The sequence below is a fragment of the Onychostruthus taczanowskii genome, unplaced genomic scaffold, assembly GCF_017590055.1.
Source record: "Onychostruthus taczanowskii isolate IOZ18803 unplaced genomic scaffold, ASM1759005v1 scaffold4, whole genome shotgun sequence".
NCBI classification, from domain to species: Eukaryota; Metazoa; Chordata; class Aves; order Passeriformes; family Passeridae; genus Onychostruthus; species Onychostruthus taczanowskii.
Genome location: NW_024501459.1, coordinates 4,450,493 through 4,463,988, shown reverse-complemented (window position 1 = coordinate 4,463,988; position 13,496 = coordinate 4,450,493). Strand labels below are relative to the sequence as shown.

The window sequence follows — 13,496 nt, the reverse complement described above, 5'->3', positions numbered from 1 at the left end:
CAAATAGTATTTTTCAAATGTGTTTTTTATTAGCGGCTACTTGCCATGTTTGAATAGTAGCTGTGTAAGGTTTGCTTCAAGGGTTCATTTTTCAAGCATCTGCTAGGTCCCACACTACTGTTTTTCCTCTCCAAATAGAATAGTTGCAATTTAAAACCAAGGATGGAAGAATAATGAATTTTCATTGAAAATTTTCAAATTAGCAAATATGGGGACTGCAATCTGTGAGGCTTCAAAATTCAAAGAGTTTTCTCAATTGAGTGAAATAAATATATAATAGTTAAACTTCTACTTTTTTTGCTGCTTTTGTTCATGAAGATCTTCTTGAATTAGGAAGAACAAGAAAGAACCAGGAAGAATCAGAAAGAATGAAAGACAAATATTTGGTCAGGAAATATGTCTGTTAATAAGCCAAAGATGTGAACTTGTACCACAACTTTGGCACTCCATAGACAGAGCTCATCTAGAGTATATAAAAGTTGTAATTGTTTTTGAAAAATCCTCCTAGGATAAATCACAAGATTATGCTATTTACCAAGGAACAAAATCCCAGATATAAGTGAATTAGAAGTCAATAATCTAATAGCCTCAAAAAGGGTTATTGGATGCATACTCCAAGACTAATAGGTAGTCTTCCTCATCATTTAATAAAACTTGAATAATGTGGTCTTAGGGAACAATCCTTCTATAGACAGGATAATGGACACATGGCAATACATTTTATAGCGGAACACATAATTTCATTTTTTACTGCCTTCCACCTTCCCAAATTCATACATTTTCAGCTATAAAAACAAAAATTATAGCAAAATTTTCAAAACCAGATTGCAGGCATCTTAGTTGGGAAATGCGATATTATTCTCTCACTTGTTGGACACATCTATTTACATATCAATTACAGTATTCATCATCATAATTAGTAGTGCTTGATTTCACTATATAGAATCTTGAACCCTGAGCTTTTATAAGTCATTTAAGAGCATAGACATATAAAAAATAGCCATTAATTTTCATTGTTTCAGTGGTTCTACTGCTAGTCTAAAGGAAGTGCTTCTTAACTTGAATGAGTAACAAAGCTAAGCTAATGTTAAGTACAAAAATTATGCACAATCCAACATGTACATAAACTAATAGCTGTCTTTGTAGACATTTGGATACTAAAATTAAATACAAACCAGGCTTTTACATTAAAGCTCTCAAGTGATAATCATTGTGTTTACACTTAGTTTAGATGTTTTGAAAAAGAAAGAATAAACACACCATGATACTTCTCTTCTTAAAAAGTTATAACACTTTGTTATCATTTGTTTGCTGATAATTTTGCCACAAGAAATTGCAAAGGTTTGTCATTCCCCATGATTGTTTGTACAATCAAAGGAAGGAAACTTCACCCTGAAAATTTCTGTCTGTGAGGAAGTGGCCGAAAAATTTCCCAGCTGTGTCATATGTATACTTTAATGTTAAATGCTGTCGAATGCTCAAAGGCAATTTATCCTCTTTTTGTTTGAAAACAGTGAATTTCCATAGTAGTAATAACTGTTTTAAGAGGTATACAAGTTGATCTACATAAATTTATAGAAATTTTAGTAGACTTTTATAGAGAAATTAAAAAAAAAATCCAACACATTCTTGTCAGCAGGTAAACCTGTCTCTTCACAATGAACAAAGGCTGGACAGTGCCTGGGAACTGCATGGTGGCTAATGAGATGCACAAAAACCACTAGCAGAGCTTCCAAAACTGGAAAGCAAGCTTAGTAACTCCAGTCTTGCTACTCCTGAGTCAGTTTTTTGCCAAAATATGAGTAAAAGGGATAGAGTTAATTGGCTGGGATAGAGTTAACTTTCTTCACAGTGGCTGGTATGGGTGTGTGTTTTGGATTTGTGCTGAGCACAGGGTTGGTCCTGTGATGGTTTTGTTGCTGCTGAGCAGAGCCAAGGCCTTTCCTGCTTTTTGTGCCGACACACTGGTGAGGGGGCTGGGGGTGAATGGGAGGGGAGAGGAGACACAGCCAGGACAGGTGACCCCAGCTGACCAGAGGGACATTCCAGACCTTATGGATCATGTTCAGTATAGAAAGTGGGGGGAAAGAGGAGGAAGGAGGGATGTTTGAAGTGATGTCATTTGTCTTCCCAGGTCACTGTTATGTGGTGGGGCCCCATTTTCCTCTGGATGGCTGAGTACCTGCCTGCCTGTGGGAAGCACTGAATTAATCCCTTGTTTTGCTTTGTTTGCGTGTGTGGCTTTTGCTTTCCCTATTATGCTGTCCTTATGTCAACCCATCCAGCTTTTACCCTTCCAACACTCTCCCTGATCCTTCTGGTGAGGGAGTGAGCGAGCGGCTGTGTGGGGCCCGGGTAATGCCTGGGGTTAAACCACCACAAAGACACATTTTTTATTAGTTATTGGAATGTGAGAAATTGTTGAGATGAATAGGCATGTCAGTTTAAAAAACCCCACCTCATGATTATAGGAGAAACACCAGGCACTAATGCTCTGCAGGTGACAGTCCATGTCTCCAAGAATAAAAGAGAAACTCTGCCAGGGAGAGGAGCTGGCCTTGACCTCCCTTCCCTGCCTTCCCCAGAGGCTGCCCAGTTAAAGCCCATTCATGGATAGGAAAACAGAAGTAAGGGGTTGAGACAGACTTCAGTGGAATTTCATACCCTTCCCATAAAATGCTTTTTGCCTTCCTGACTCCATGGAAACATAACAGTCAGTAATACCAAAGGGGAAGAGTAGTAGCCAAAAGGAACAGACCTGTGGAGAAATCAGGCCTGTGTTAGCAGACAGAAAGGTAATCAAGTGGGGGTTGTTGAGGTGAAAAAGTGGATGTCTCCTTGGCAACCTGAAATAAACTCATGAAAAATGCAATGGGTTCACTATGAGAGAGAAAATGACAATCAGATTAATATTGAATCAAGATGCTTCTATTTAGTGTAGGTAAACAATTCTCCAAGTGATGTGAATGCATAAAATATTTCTTTATTCTCCTTCTAGAGTGGCCTACACATTCTAGTTATCACTGACATATCAATGTGTTAAACAGGTCAGAGAAATAGGCATGGAAACTGATGCTGATTAAATTTTATTCTGATTTCTGGGAAGCAGTACTACAGTAGAGTTGTTGCCTATTTTATTACTTTTTAATTTGGTTTCATAATCTGATTTTTTTTACCTGATTAGAAGAGGGATGAAAACAAAAGGTTTATGATTAATATTTGATGGAAAAGTTAGGAAGTGTTTTTTCAGTTCAAGATTTGCATTTTCTTTTATTCTTTTAAGTTCTGGCTGTAGGTTCTTTCTTGACTTTTAATTTGCCTCACAGAGATTTGGGAGCTTGATGAGAAATTCTCTTTTCCCTTTTGTGTACTCAATGTGAGACTCACAAAACAGGGGGGTTTTTTCAGTCTGGAAAACAGTCCAAAATAAAATATAATTTCTGTTCCTGAATAGTTGAGGCTGAGGTAAAATTTCTTACACTGTTGAGATGGGGAATACCAGCTTCCTGATTCCACTCAATATCCTGGTGATAACCAGGTAAGGAACTCAGTTTTGTGAAAGCCCGCAGACAAATCGTCATATATAAATTCATAATAAAGATTTGTCATTAGCATGGAAGACATTCAAACAAAAAATTACATCGATTTCTTAAATTTTAGGCATAGGTTTTTCTTTATTTGTATTTTTTTCTGACCTTTGCCTGTATTTTAGCACTCTAGCACTCATGCATTCACATCTGGACATGTTGTGCATGCACTGGATTTTTTTTAATGCATTTGTGAGTTAATGTTTTATTCTTTGACATTCTTAACTATGTTAAATCCCATTGTTTCACTGTAACTATTCCTCTGTTACTTTTATGGACAGTGTACTCCTTAGCTTAGCTGTAGTAGGTTTTCCTTTAAGCTGAACAAGAAAAAAATACTGATGGAATACAAATGATTGGCTAAACAAGATACTGCCCTGCAGCAAAGAAAACATTAATAATTAATATGTACTATGGTCAAGAATTTACATAATTAGATTTTAGACCCACCAAAGGATAAATTTTGACTGTTTATTCTGATTCCCTGAGACAGGTCAGGAATTTTGTTGATCAATTTCCAAATCTATCCCAAGAACTGCAGAATCAAGCTAGGCTGTTAGTGAGCAATCTCCCAGCGATTTTCAGCTAAAGCTGGAAAACTATGAGGGCTGCAGCACAAGGCCTTAGGTTAAAAAAACCTCACATCTACTATTTTTCACTTAAATATTTGTTTGAAGTTAAAAAAAATTATGTAGACTCCAGTTCAGGAAAGTATCTCTGTTCAGAACAGCATTTGACTCTCTTTAAAGACACATACAGTGATGATTTAACACTTAATCCTTATATTAAATGTACTTCATCTTGCTTATCAGACTTGACAAACTACAAATTTTCAATGCACTGGTAGCACTCCACACCCAAAGAAAAGCATCTGCTTATGTCTTTCCTTGGGAATAATATTTTAATTTGGAATGTATCCTTTAGTCTAGGCAATAGCTTCCTCTCAGACACAAATTGATTGCCTCTGGCAGGGAAAAGCCACACTTCAAATGAGTAAATATATAATAAAACTGTTGATTGAAATACTGGTGAATTTTCTATAACATCTATTTTGCATGTTTTTTAACAGATCACATTTGGGGTATTTTCTTACTCTAAGACAGCCCTGGGGCTGAAGCTTGCAGTTGTGTACACCAGCCCTTGCACCAACCCTACCAGTGTATTTACAGACAAACTTGATATTGGGGTTACTTCCAGGCACCAAAGCACATCCCCTCTCTCCAGACACATTTTTTCTCCCAAAACACATGAGAGGATAATTTATTGCTCACCTCCCAACCTCTGTGTTTGGTCCACGACAGGCTCCACTGTGCAGTGCTGGCTACATGACCTGGGAAAGAACCATCATTTTCCACATCCCCACACAAGATCAGGGCAGAATCTCTTCTGGCACCCATTGTACATCTTGTCTGAGGACTAATGAGCAAAACAGGAGAGACAAAAACACTGCCTTGGTCTCAGAGGAGGATTTTATTTCTTTTGTGTTGGACAAGCTAAATTCAGCAAGGAAGCTATGTCAACATTGGAATAAAGTGGTGCCAGGAATGGTATAGTGGGATGTGGAAAATTATAAAAATTGCAGCTTTTACAGCATCTGACAGTCCAACTCTCTTAACACACAGTCAGATTTTTTAAAGTTAGTAACTACAGTTGTATCAGCAGCAGGGGGGCAAACATACCTGCTTGGTTCTTCATAAACCTGACCACTGACTTCACTTACTTATTTGAAAGCAAATACTGAAGGTCAGACTTAGTATGAGTGCACACCAATGCAAATTTTTCACTGTTTTACATACTAATGGCAAGAATCTCACCCAGACAACAAATTAATGAAGAATTTAACCTGAAGAAGCTGGAGAAAAAGTACATCATGTCTCCTTAGCATTTTATTCAACTTTTCATCTGCTCATGTCATCAGAACAAGCCAGCTGGTAAAATATTTTGGTGTATTTTTACACGCTTTGCAAACAGTACTATTATAAAGAAAAGAATTTATACCAGTATCTTAAAAGCTGCTATGTTGGCATGCATTCCTTGAGATATTTTTTCCCCTCTTTAATGTTAGTTCATTCTTACAAATGTTGATTTAAAATGCCTACAAGTCTAATCTTAATAATAGGAGATTCAACTGGTCTCATAAGGAATTTCAAATAATACTAGAGCCAGAAATTTTGTTTAAAAGAACAACACATTAAAAAAAAAAAACAAAAAAACAAAAAAACAAAAAAACCCACTATTTACAGCCTCCTCTTACTGTTTGCAGAAATATTTTTGGTATATCAGAGGCTCATAATCCAAACTCGCTTTCGTAAGTCTTTACAAATGATGACAGACACTTCCAACAGAATTTTCTGTTTAACCAGGCAGGTCAGGATGGCCGAGCGGTCTAAGGCGCTGCGTTCAGGTTGCAGTCTCCCCTGGAGGCATGGGTTCAAATCCCACTTCTGACAGTTTCTTTATGATACTGAGCTGAGTGGTGCAGCTGACACACCTGAAGGGCAGGATGCCATCCAGAGGGACCTGGATGAGCTCCAGAAGTGGGGCCAGGGGAATCTCATGGGGCTTAGTAAGAAGACCATGTGCTTGGATCTGCACCTGGCTCAGGGCAGCCCCCTGTCCCAGCACAGGCTGGGGATGAACAGATCCAGAGCAGCTCTGCAAGAAGGACTTGGTGGATGAAATGCTGTGCATGACCCAGCAATGGCCCTCACAGCCCAGAGAGCCAAACGTGTCCTGGGCTGCATCCAAACAGGATGGGCAGCAGGAACAGGGAGGGGGCTCTGCCCCTCTACTCCACTCTGCTGAGACCCCACCTGCAAGTGCTCCTTCCAGCTCTAAGGAAGGACATCACCCTAGGGTGCTGGAGCAAGTCCAGAGGAGGGGCCACCAATGCTCCTCTCTGATGAGGAAAGGCTGAGAGAATTGAGATTCTTCAGCCTGGAAAAGGAAGGCTTTGGGGTGATGGGATTGTGTCATTCCAGTACCTGAAGGGTCCTTAGAGGAAAGAGAGAGCAAGGATATAGTGATGGGACAAGGGGGAATGGGCTCAAACTGAAAGAGAGTAGGTTTAAGTTAGAGATTAGGGAAAAAAAAAAAATCCTGTGAGTGTGGTGAGGCAGTAGAACAGTTTAAACAGGGATGGTGGGAATGCTCTATCCCTTGAGGTGTTAGAGGCCAAGTAGGACAGGTTCTGTGCAACCTGATTTAGTTGAAGGTGTCTCTGTCCGTGGCAGGGGAGTTGGAACAAGATGACTTTAAAGGTCCTCTTCCAAACCATTCTATGATTCTGTGATTCTTCGTGTCTGTGAATGAGGAAATATAATTAGAGAAATATAACAATACAGGAAATCCTGAACTTTTCTGCATTTTTATAATGAGGGATTTTTAGGGCTATAAGACTGTGCAGAAATATTACAGAAGTTGTATCACTTCCTATTACAATTGCATAGAGATTAATAAGCCTGTAGTCATGATTATGCTATATAGAATAAATAATGAACATTTAATTTCTTCCTCAGCCTGATGGAAGAAGAAGACTGAATAATGAAAAATTTGTATATGTTTCATGCAAAATGACTTTCTGATAGAGATGGAGCAATACAGATGCAAAAAAAGTTGTGGGCAGGTTTTTGCAGATGAAATTGCCATGCGCTATGGTAATGACAACACTACAAGGTGCTCTATGGGTTTCTCTCCAGTCTGGCACAATCACTCCCTCTCAATAGGCTCCTGAATGCTATTCCTGGAATGTAAATCAGGCTACATTAGAACAAGCTCTTTGCAATACTCCTAACTCCATCATAGATGGGGGTTTTTTTTGAGTTTGATTTCTATGGCCTAGAAATGCATGGCAATTGAGAGACCTGGTCTTCTTACTTGTTCAGAGCTTGGGAGGCAGGAGGAGACAAGGAGGAACATTGGTGTGGTGAGAGAGCCCAGGCACATGGGCTGGGTTATATTTTATTGTCAAACACAAGATTTCCATCTTGGGCAATCACAAGATTTCCATTAAGAGAATGACAAAATTATGTCCATCCATGGTGGGGGATGATGTCTTCTAACCTCAGAACCCAAGTAAAAGGATTGTCTGTAGCACATCCCTTCCATGAATGCAGGCATCTTGCATGATGTCTAACTGATTTAGAAGTATCTAAAGAAGTTTTAAACAAAGCTGTTTAAATCACATCAATAAAAAAATCAGGGCTACTCTTCTCCTTCATATTTCTATGCATTTCCTTGTGGAATTAAGGTGTTCCAGACAATTGATTACTGTGTACTCAATTTGACAATTTTCATTAATTAAAATGAGCTTACTCCAAGCAGTTTAGCTGTAGATGACTGATGCTCACCTATTACCTCTGCTGATCCTAATGATGTTAATGTAACTTACAGTTAAGATGCAATAGAAATGCAGACTCTGCCAAAATCTTCATAGAGAAAAGATTTTTCTAAAGGGTTTTATTTGGTTTGTTTTCTTATTTTTCTTTTTTTTTTCTTTTTTTTTCTTTTTTTTTTTCTTTTGTGGGTTTTTAAAAGTTTTTTGTTGTTATTGTTGTTTGTTTTTTAAGAAACATTTCATAGATCAAAAATTCAAGAAGCCTGGCATCCTCTGTAATTTGAACTTCAAACTTTCACTACTTAAAGGAAATCTGAAGCCAGGAAGTAGAAAGTCAAGTTTAATCATATGTTCTTTGGTACTTCCAATTGATCTGTGATCTGTGATATCACTTGGGACATACACATTGATTACACTTGAAGCCCTGTTTCCTTGAGCAGCCCTATATGAAATTCAAAATAATTAATGTTCATATTAAATTATTTCAGCAAAACTGGAGAGGCTGGAAGTTGTTTTTTGAAGTACTAGGGTTGTTTTCTTTTTTTTTCTTTTTCTTCACCTGTTACTTCTTTTAGCATTATTTTTCTGCGTTATTATTTCTCTTACTGCAGGGAAACATGCTGTCCTGTGATTTTTCTTTCAGCCTCCTTCTCAAAGAGGAATCATCCAGTTTGCCTGGCTCTTTCTTCCAGCTGGTCCCTGAGGCATGAATATTTTACCTTGTGTACACATTCATTCCTCTATTTTGCTACATGCTTTTCTATAGCTGTATGACCTTCAGCCCAGGCTTTCAATAGGGCTGTCTTGTTGGAGCTGAAATATCTGCCAAGGATAAATTTGGAGGAAGAGACCTAGAGGAGACTGAGCAGGAGACTGCTACACTGGGATTGTATGCTCAAACTTTTAAAGACCTCCCTCATTTACCTTGAAACTCTTAAGTAATGACTTAATTACAGAAAAGCCTTCTAAAAAGAAGCCTGATAACAGAGGTTTCTATTATCTAATAGAACAAGAACCAATGGAGGGGAAGTTTATTACTATGCTTTTATCCTGTTATTAGGAGCATGGTAGAATTGTTAATAGTGACCCAGATTGAGCAGAAGTATTTGCTTAATATTTCTAGTTGTTATTTGATGCAATTGCAATATAGGCAATTATCCTCACCTCTGATGATAATAATACTAATAAATTATTATAATAAGCTGAAAGAGAAAATACTGGACAATTTTAAATAGTAAAGAATTTGCATTTAGGAGCTTTAAAAATGTTTAAATATCTAAGCAACTTATGTTGGCTTCAAATGTTCTTTAGAAATTTGCAAGATTACCTTGTTTTGAAATTTAAAATGAACAACAGTCTGTTCCAGGCTTGTCAATCTGACACTGATCTGAATCACAGAAAGACCATGTTAGTCTGATAATAAAAAACAGAAAGAGTAGAACAAATAACAAAAACATCCAGAAAATAGGTGTTTTATAAGTTCAGTATAAACAAATAAAACTGATGGAATATGCCTATCACTTTGTAAGGATTTTTAATAGGTGCAAAATGATGGCTTGATAAGAAGAAGAAGAAGGTTGGAGGCACAAAATCTAGAGTAAATAACATAACCACACTTGCACAGCAGAGAACATGAGCTACAGATCTGTCCTGAAATGAGCCTACAGGTGATGACTGATGCTCAGCTTGAAAAGAAAAAAAAAGGATTAATGAAGTTTTCCAATGTGTAAACAATGAAGTACATCATTGGAGTTTCTGTATTTATGACTGTGGTAAGTTGCTACTGAAACACCACCAGCTCAAGAAATGCATTGACAATGTAGGAAAGCACTGGGGAAGAATAGAGGAATAAATAAGGATAGAAAAAGAATGTTTTAGGGAAATGTGTAAGTCTTTGTTTCAGTTGGCAAGTATGTCTTGAACTTGGTTTTCATATCAAAAACCTGATGGCTCATATACTTCACCTTAAGAGAAAATAATGACTGATGGGAGTGAGCTAGTTGGAAGTTGTAGTGAGTTTTCTATTGCCAGATTATTTGTTTTTCAAGGCTGGAAGTTCTCAGCAATATTGTACAGTTTGATAGCTTGCTGCCTATAAAAGCTGCAGTCCCCAGCCATATTAAGCTTAGGAGAACAAGCACTTTAAGTGACTTCTGAGAGGTAGGAATATTCCTTTTCTTACAGCAAATACAACTTGGCTCATGGTGACAGAGGTCACTGGTTTTCTGCAGAGATTATGTCTCCATCATAACTCCTATGTCTCTATTTCTTTCACATATTTAAAAAGAATAAGGCCTTGTGGAGCCATGCTGGCAGGGATACCTCCTAGTACTCCTATACACATCCCTGGATTTCCCTAGATAATTATTAATCCCAATCTACATGGAATTGCTTAGTCGAAAACATACTTCAGGCAATGAATGAGTTAATTTCAGACCTCTGTGAAATAATGGCCATAATCACAATAAAAATACATAAAAGTGTACTAATTGAATAAATTCCAAGCCCTTTTACACATATTTAACTGATGTTATTAAAGGGTATTAAAGGGGTAGGTCTGTTTAGAAAAATCAGATTAACATACTTCAGCATTTTAAGTTTCCTTTGTGAGTCTTAAATATATTGTTCTTGATGCAGATAAGTTAAACAAGTGTCAATTTCTGCCTGCATGCTAATAAACCACATTTGAAATCATGACCTCAAAGCTCTTGATGAGATAAGAAAGCACCATAATTTATTAACAGGAATGTATACACCATGTTATGTAAGAAATTTAAAGAGAAGGGAAGGATTAAAGATAATTTTTTTTCTAACTTAAACGCTTACTCTGTTTTGGAAAGGTCAAGGGAAACTTCATCTTGTTAAAAGATAAGCAGCAATGTTACTGTGAGTGCTCTGTGTTTAGCCATGTATACAACCTAACCATGCCTTTGAATTAATTTGCAGCACTTTCTTATTAGTCCCACCTCCTTTCAAAGGCATAATGGCCATACCAGCTTTTAGATTCAAAGTGCCAATATACTTAAGGGTTTCAGTCGGATCTTAATTGATTGTTCTAAGAGGGATATGTGAGTATCTCAAACGTGGCCCATGCTTGGACCCATCACATGAATATTGCAGGCACACATTATTCTGCTCAGGGAAACAGAAAATGTAATTGCTAATTGTTCATAAAAGGTTTATTTAACTAGAATTTACATTTCTTTAAGTGACACTCCTAGACAGAGAATGTCTAAGCTCTCATTAAAGCACATTTTATTAACAATTAGTTAGTCCATATTAATTAATTTGTCAAAGATAATTTCTCTCCCGTCATTCCATCCTTTTTGTGTTACCGCTTGTCTACATAAACTTGGTTTCTTGTCTACTGTACTGAAAAGTGCCTCTTTGGAGACAGGCAAAGAATAAATTTTTATAAAATCCAGATTATATTCACTAATGCCAAGCCAGCCTTGTTAATACCAGACTGAATGGAGAAAGTCTACCATGAGGAAATTGATTATCCTGATTCTAGACTCTGTGTGGCCTCAAATTAAAATGCCTGAAACAGGGCCATACTTCTCACTATGCACACACTTCTGCTGCAGTAAGCACTTCTGCAGCAAACATAACTCAGAGAAAATGAGATCCCATACTGGACCATTTTACATCACAACATAACATGCAAAGCCAGGAAGAGGCAAGGAGAATTATTCCAGTAAGAAATACTGCAAATAATTTTCACAGCAAAGTCCAAGCTTCCCTGACCACAGGACACTTTCATGTTCTTAGCTCATTCCTGTGAATCAACATCTTTGCTTTATAGGATGGCAAAGAGAAATGCAGTATTTCTAATATCCATTTTGAATAAATTGTTTTTCAAATAGAGACAGGTGGGTTATTAACCCAAATATTGTTTTTACAACTAAAAAGAAATCAAGTAGAGTAGACAATATAGAAACACTGAACACTGAAGGCCTGAGCCTGTCTGTCTCTGCCAGAAACTCAGAAAGACATCGATATTACTGAGAATATACAGGATTATAAGCAAATTCCTTTTTTGCCTGTACTTACCAGGCAAAACTTCACAGAGTACTAACAGGCAAGAGTTGAAGGCTTTGGCATGTGGGAACCAAAGCACTGCTGTCCCTGCCCTGGCTGCCCCTCCTGCACCATGTGCTACATTAGCAGGAGTGGGATATGCACTGGAGACATGCAGGTGGTCTTCCAGTCCTTCCTGCTCCTTTCCTTCAGCTGCACAGGGAACAAGGTCTCCTGAAGGGTGGAGAAGTTTGCTGGCATGGCAGTGGCATAACTGCTCCTCACTTCTGAATGATCTCATCTATGGGGGAACACAGTATTCTTTAGTTCTCATGACTATTTCCCATACCTTTCCAGGGGAATCCTGAGAAGAACAATTCCTAGTTTTTTAGGGGACAAAGTTGGGCTGAGAACTGCAGGATTTGGTTAGGATAACTGGGAATGAGAAAAGCTCCGTGGAAATTGCTTTTAAATTATCATTTAGTGTAATGTAAGATAGGCTTTTTCTCCTCCTTTCTCTTTTCCCACTTATTTTTTGGATAATGAATTTTTTGGACATTTGGTAATTACTTAAGTGAGGGAATACAAAATAGCAGTTTGTGGTTTTCAGCCTGCCAATATAATAAAAGAGTTTTCTTTTTAATCTTTAACAATAGAAAAACAGATGGCATGAGTAATTCTGTAGTGTCCTGTGCACTATCAGTATTCCCAAAATGCTATGGACACTCACAGTATTAACACAACTTCACAGCAAGGGGAAGGGGAATATCATGACAGCTGGGCTGGTATTTTTGTTATTTTTGTTACAGTGTAGTGGCCATTTGTGCATGCACAGAAACAGAGAGAGGAAGACTCACCCACGTGTGTAGGTCAGAAGACACCCCTGAGGGAACTTTTCTCCATCCTCCTGCTCAAAGCAGGACCTGTTAAAGCTGGTTGACCAGGGCCACATACAACCAAGTCCTGAACTTCTCCAAGGATGGAGATCTCACTGACTGTTTGAGTCACTCTCCCTCAGAGCTTGGTCACCTTCACAGTGAAAATATTTCTGGGTGACTAATGGGAATTCCCATTGATACAGGACCCACTTCTCCTTCTCAGTATTGACTCTCACAGATATTTTGGGTCACCTCTGGGGAGCCTGTGACACCGAGAGACCTGATACTTCATCTACTTCAGAAGGAAACTGTGAGAGACATAGCACAGCTAGGAAAAAAACTGCTGGATTGAAGTCTATTCTGCTTCCTGGGAAGTGTTGAGCCAGACTTCAGTAACTCACCTCTCCTAGTTCAGTATTTTGTTGTAGGGGTTTTTGTGGGTTTGTTTTTTTTTTTTTTTTTTCCAGTTTCCAACTCCATACTTTCTAGACCTAGTTATTCCCATTCCTTATCAATGGTTTGCTTTTGTTTGAAGTTGAAAACTGCTCAAAAGCCTGAAGTTAGTACTTTGCTCCTGTTGGACAGAAGGAAAACAGTGACAATTCTTGACTCTGTCTGCATGGCAGTACATCTTCTGTGCTTAGATACAGCTCCTTATTCCATGGAACTTTGTGC

The 13,496-nt window shown here is 38.0% G+C and overlaps 1 non-coding gene across 1 annotated transcript; it reads left to right on the top strand.

The window, feature by feature from the left end:
• The first annotated feature begins 5,954 nt into the window (after positions 1 to 5,954).
• On the top strand, positions 5,955 to 6,037 carry TRNAL-CAG. Its single transcript has one exon. It is a non-coding gene; the product is annotated as a tRNA-Leu (tRNA).
• The last annotated feature ends 7,459 nt before the right edge of the window (positions 6,038 to 13,496 follow it).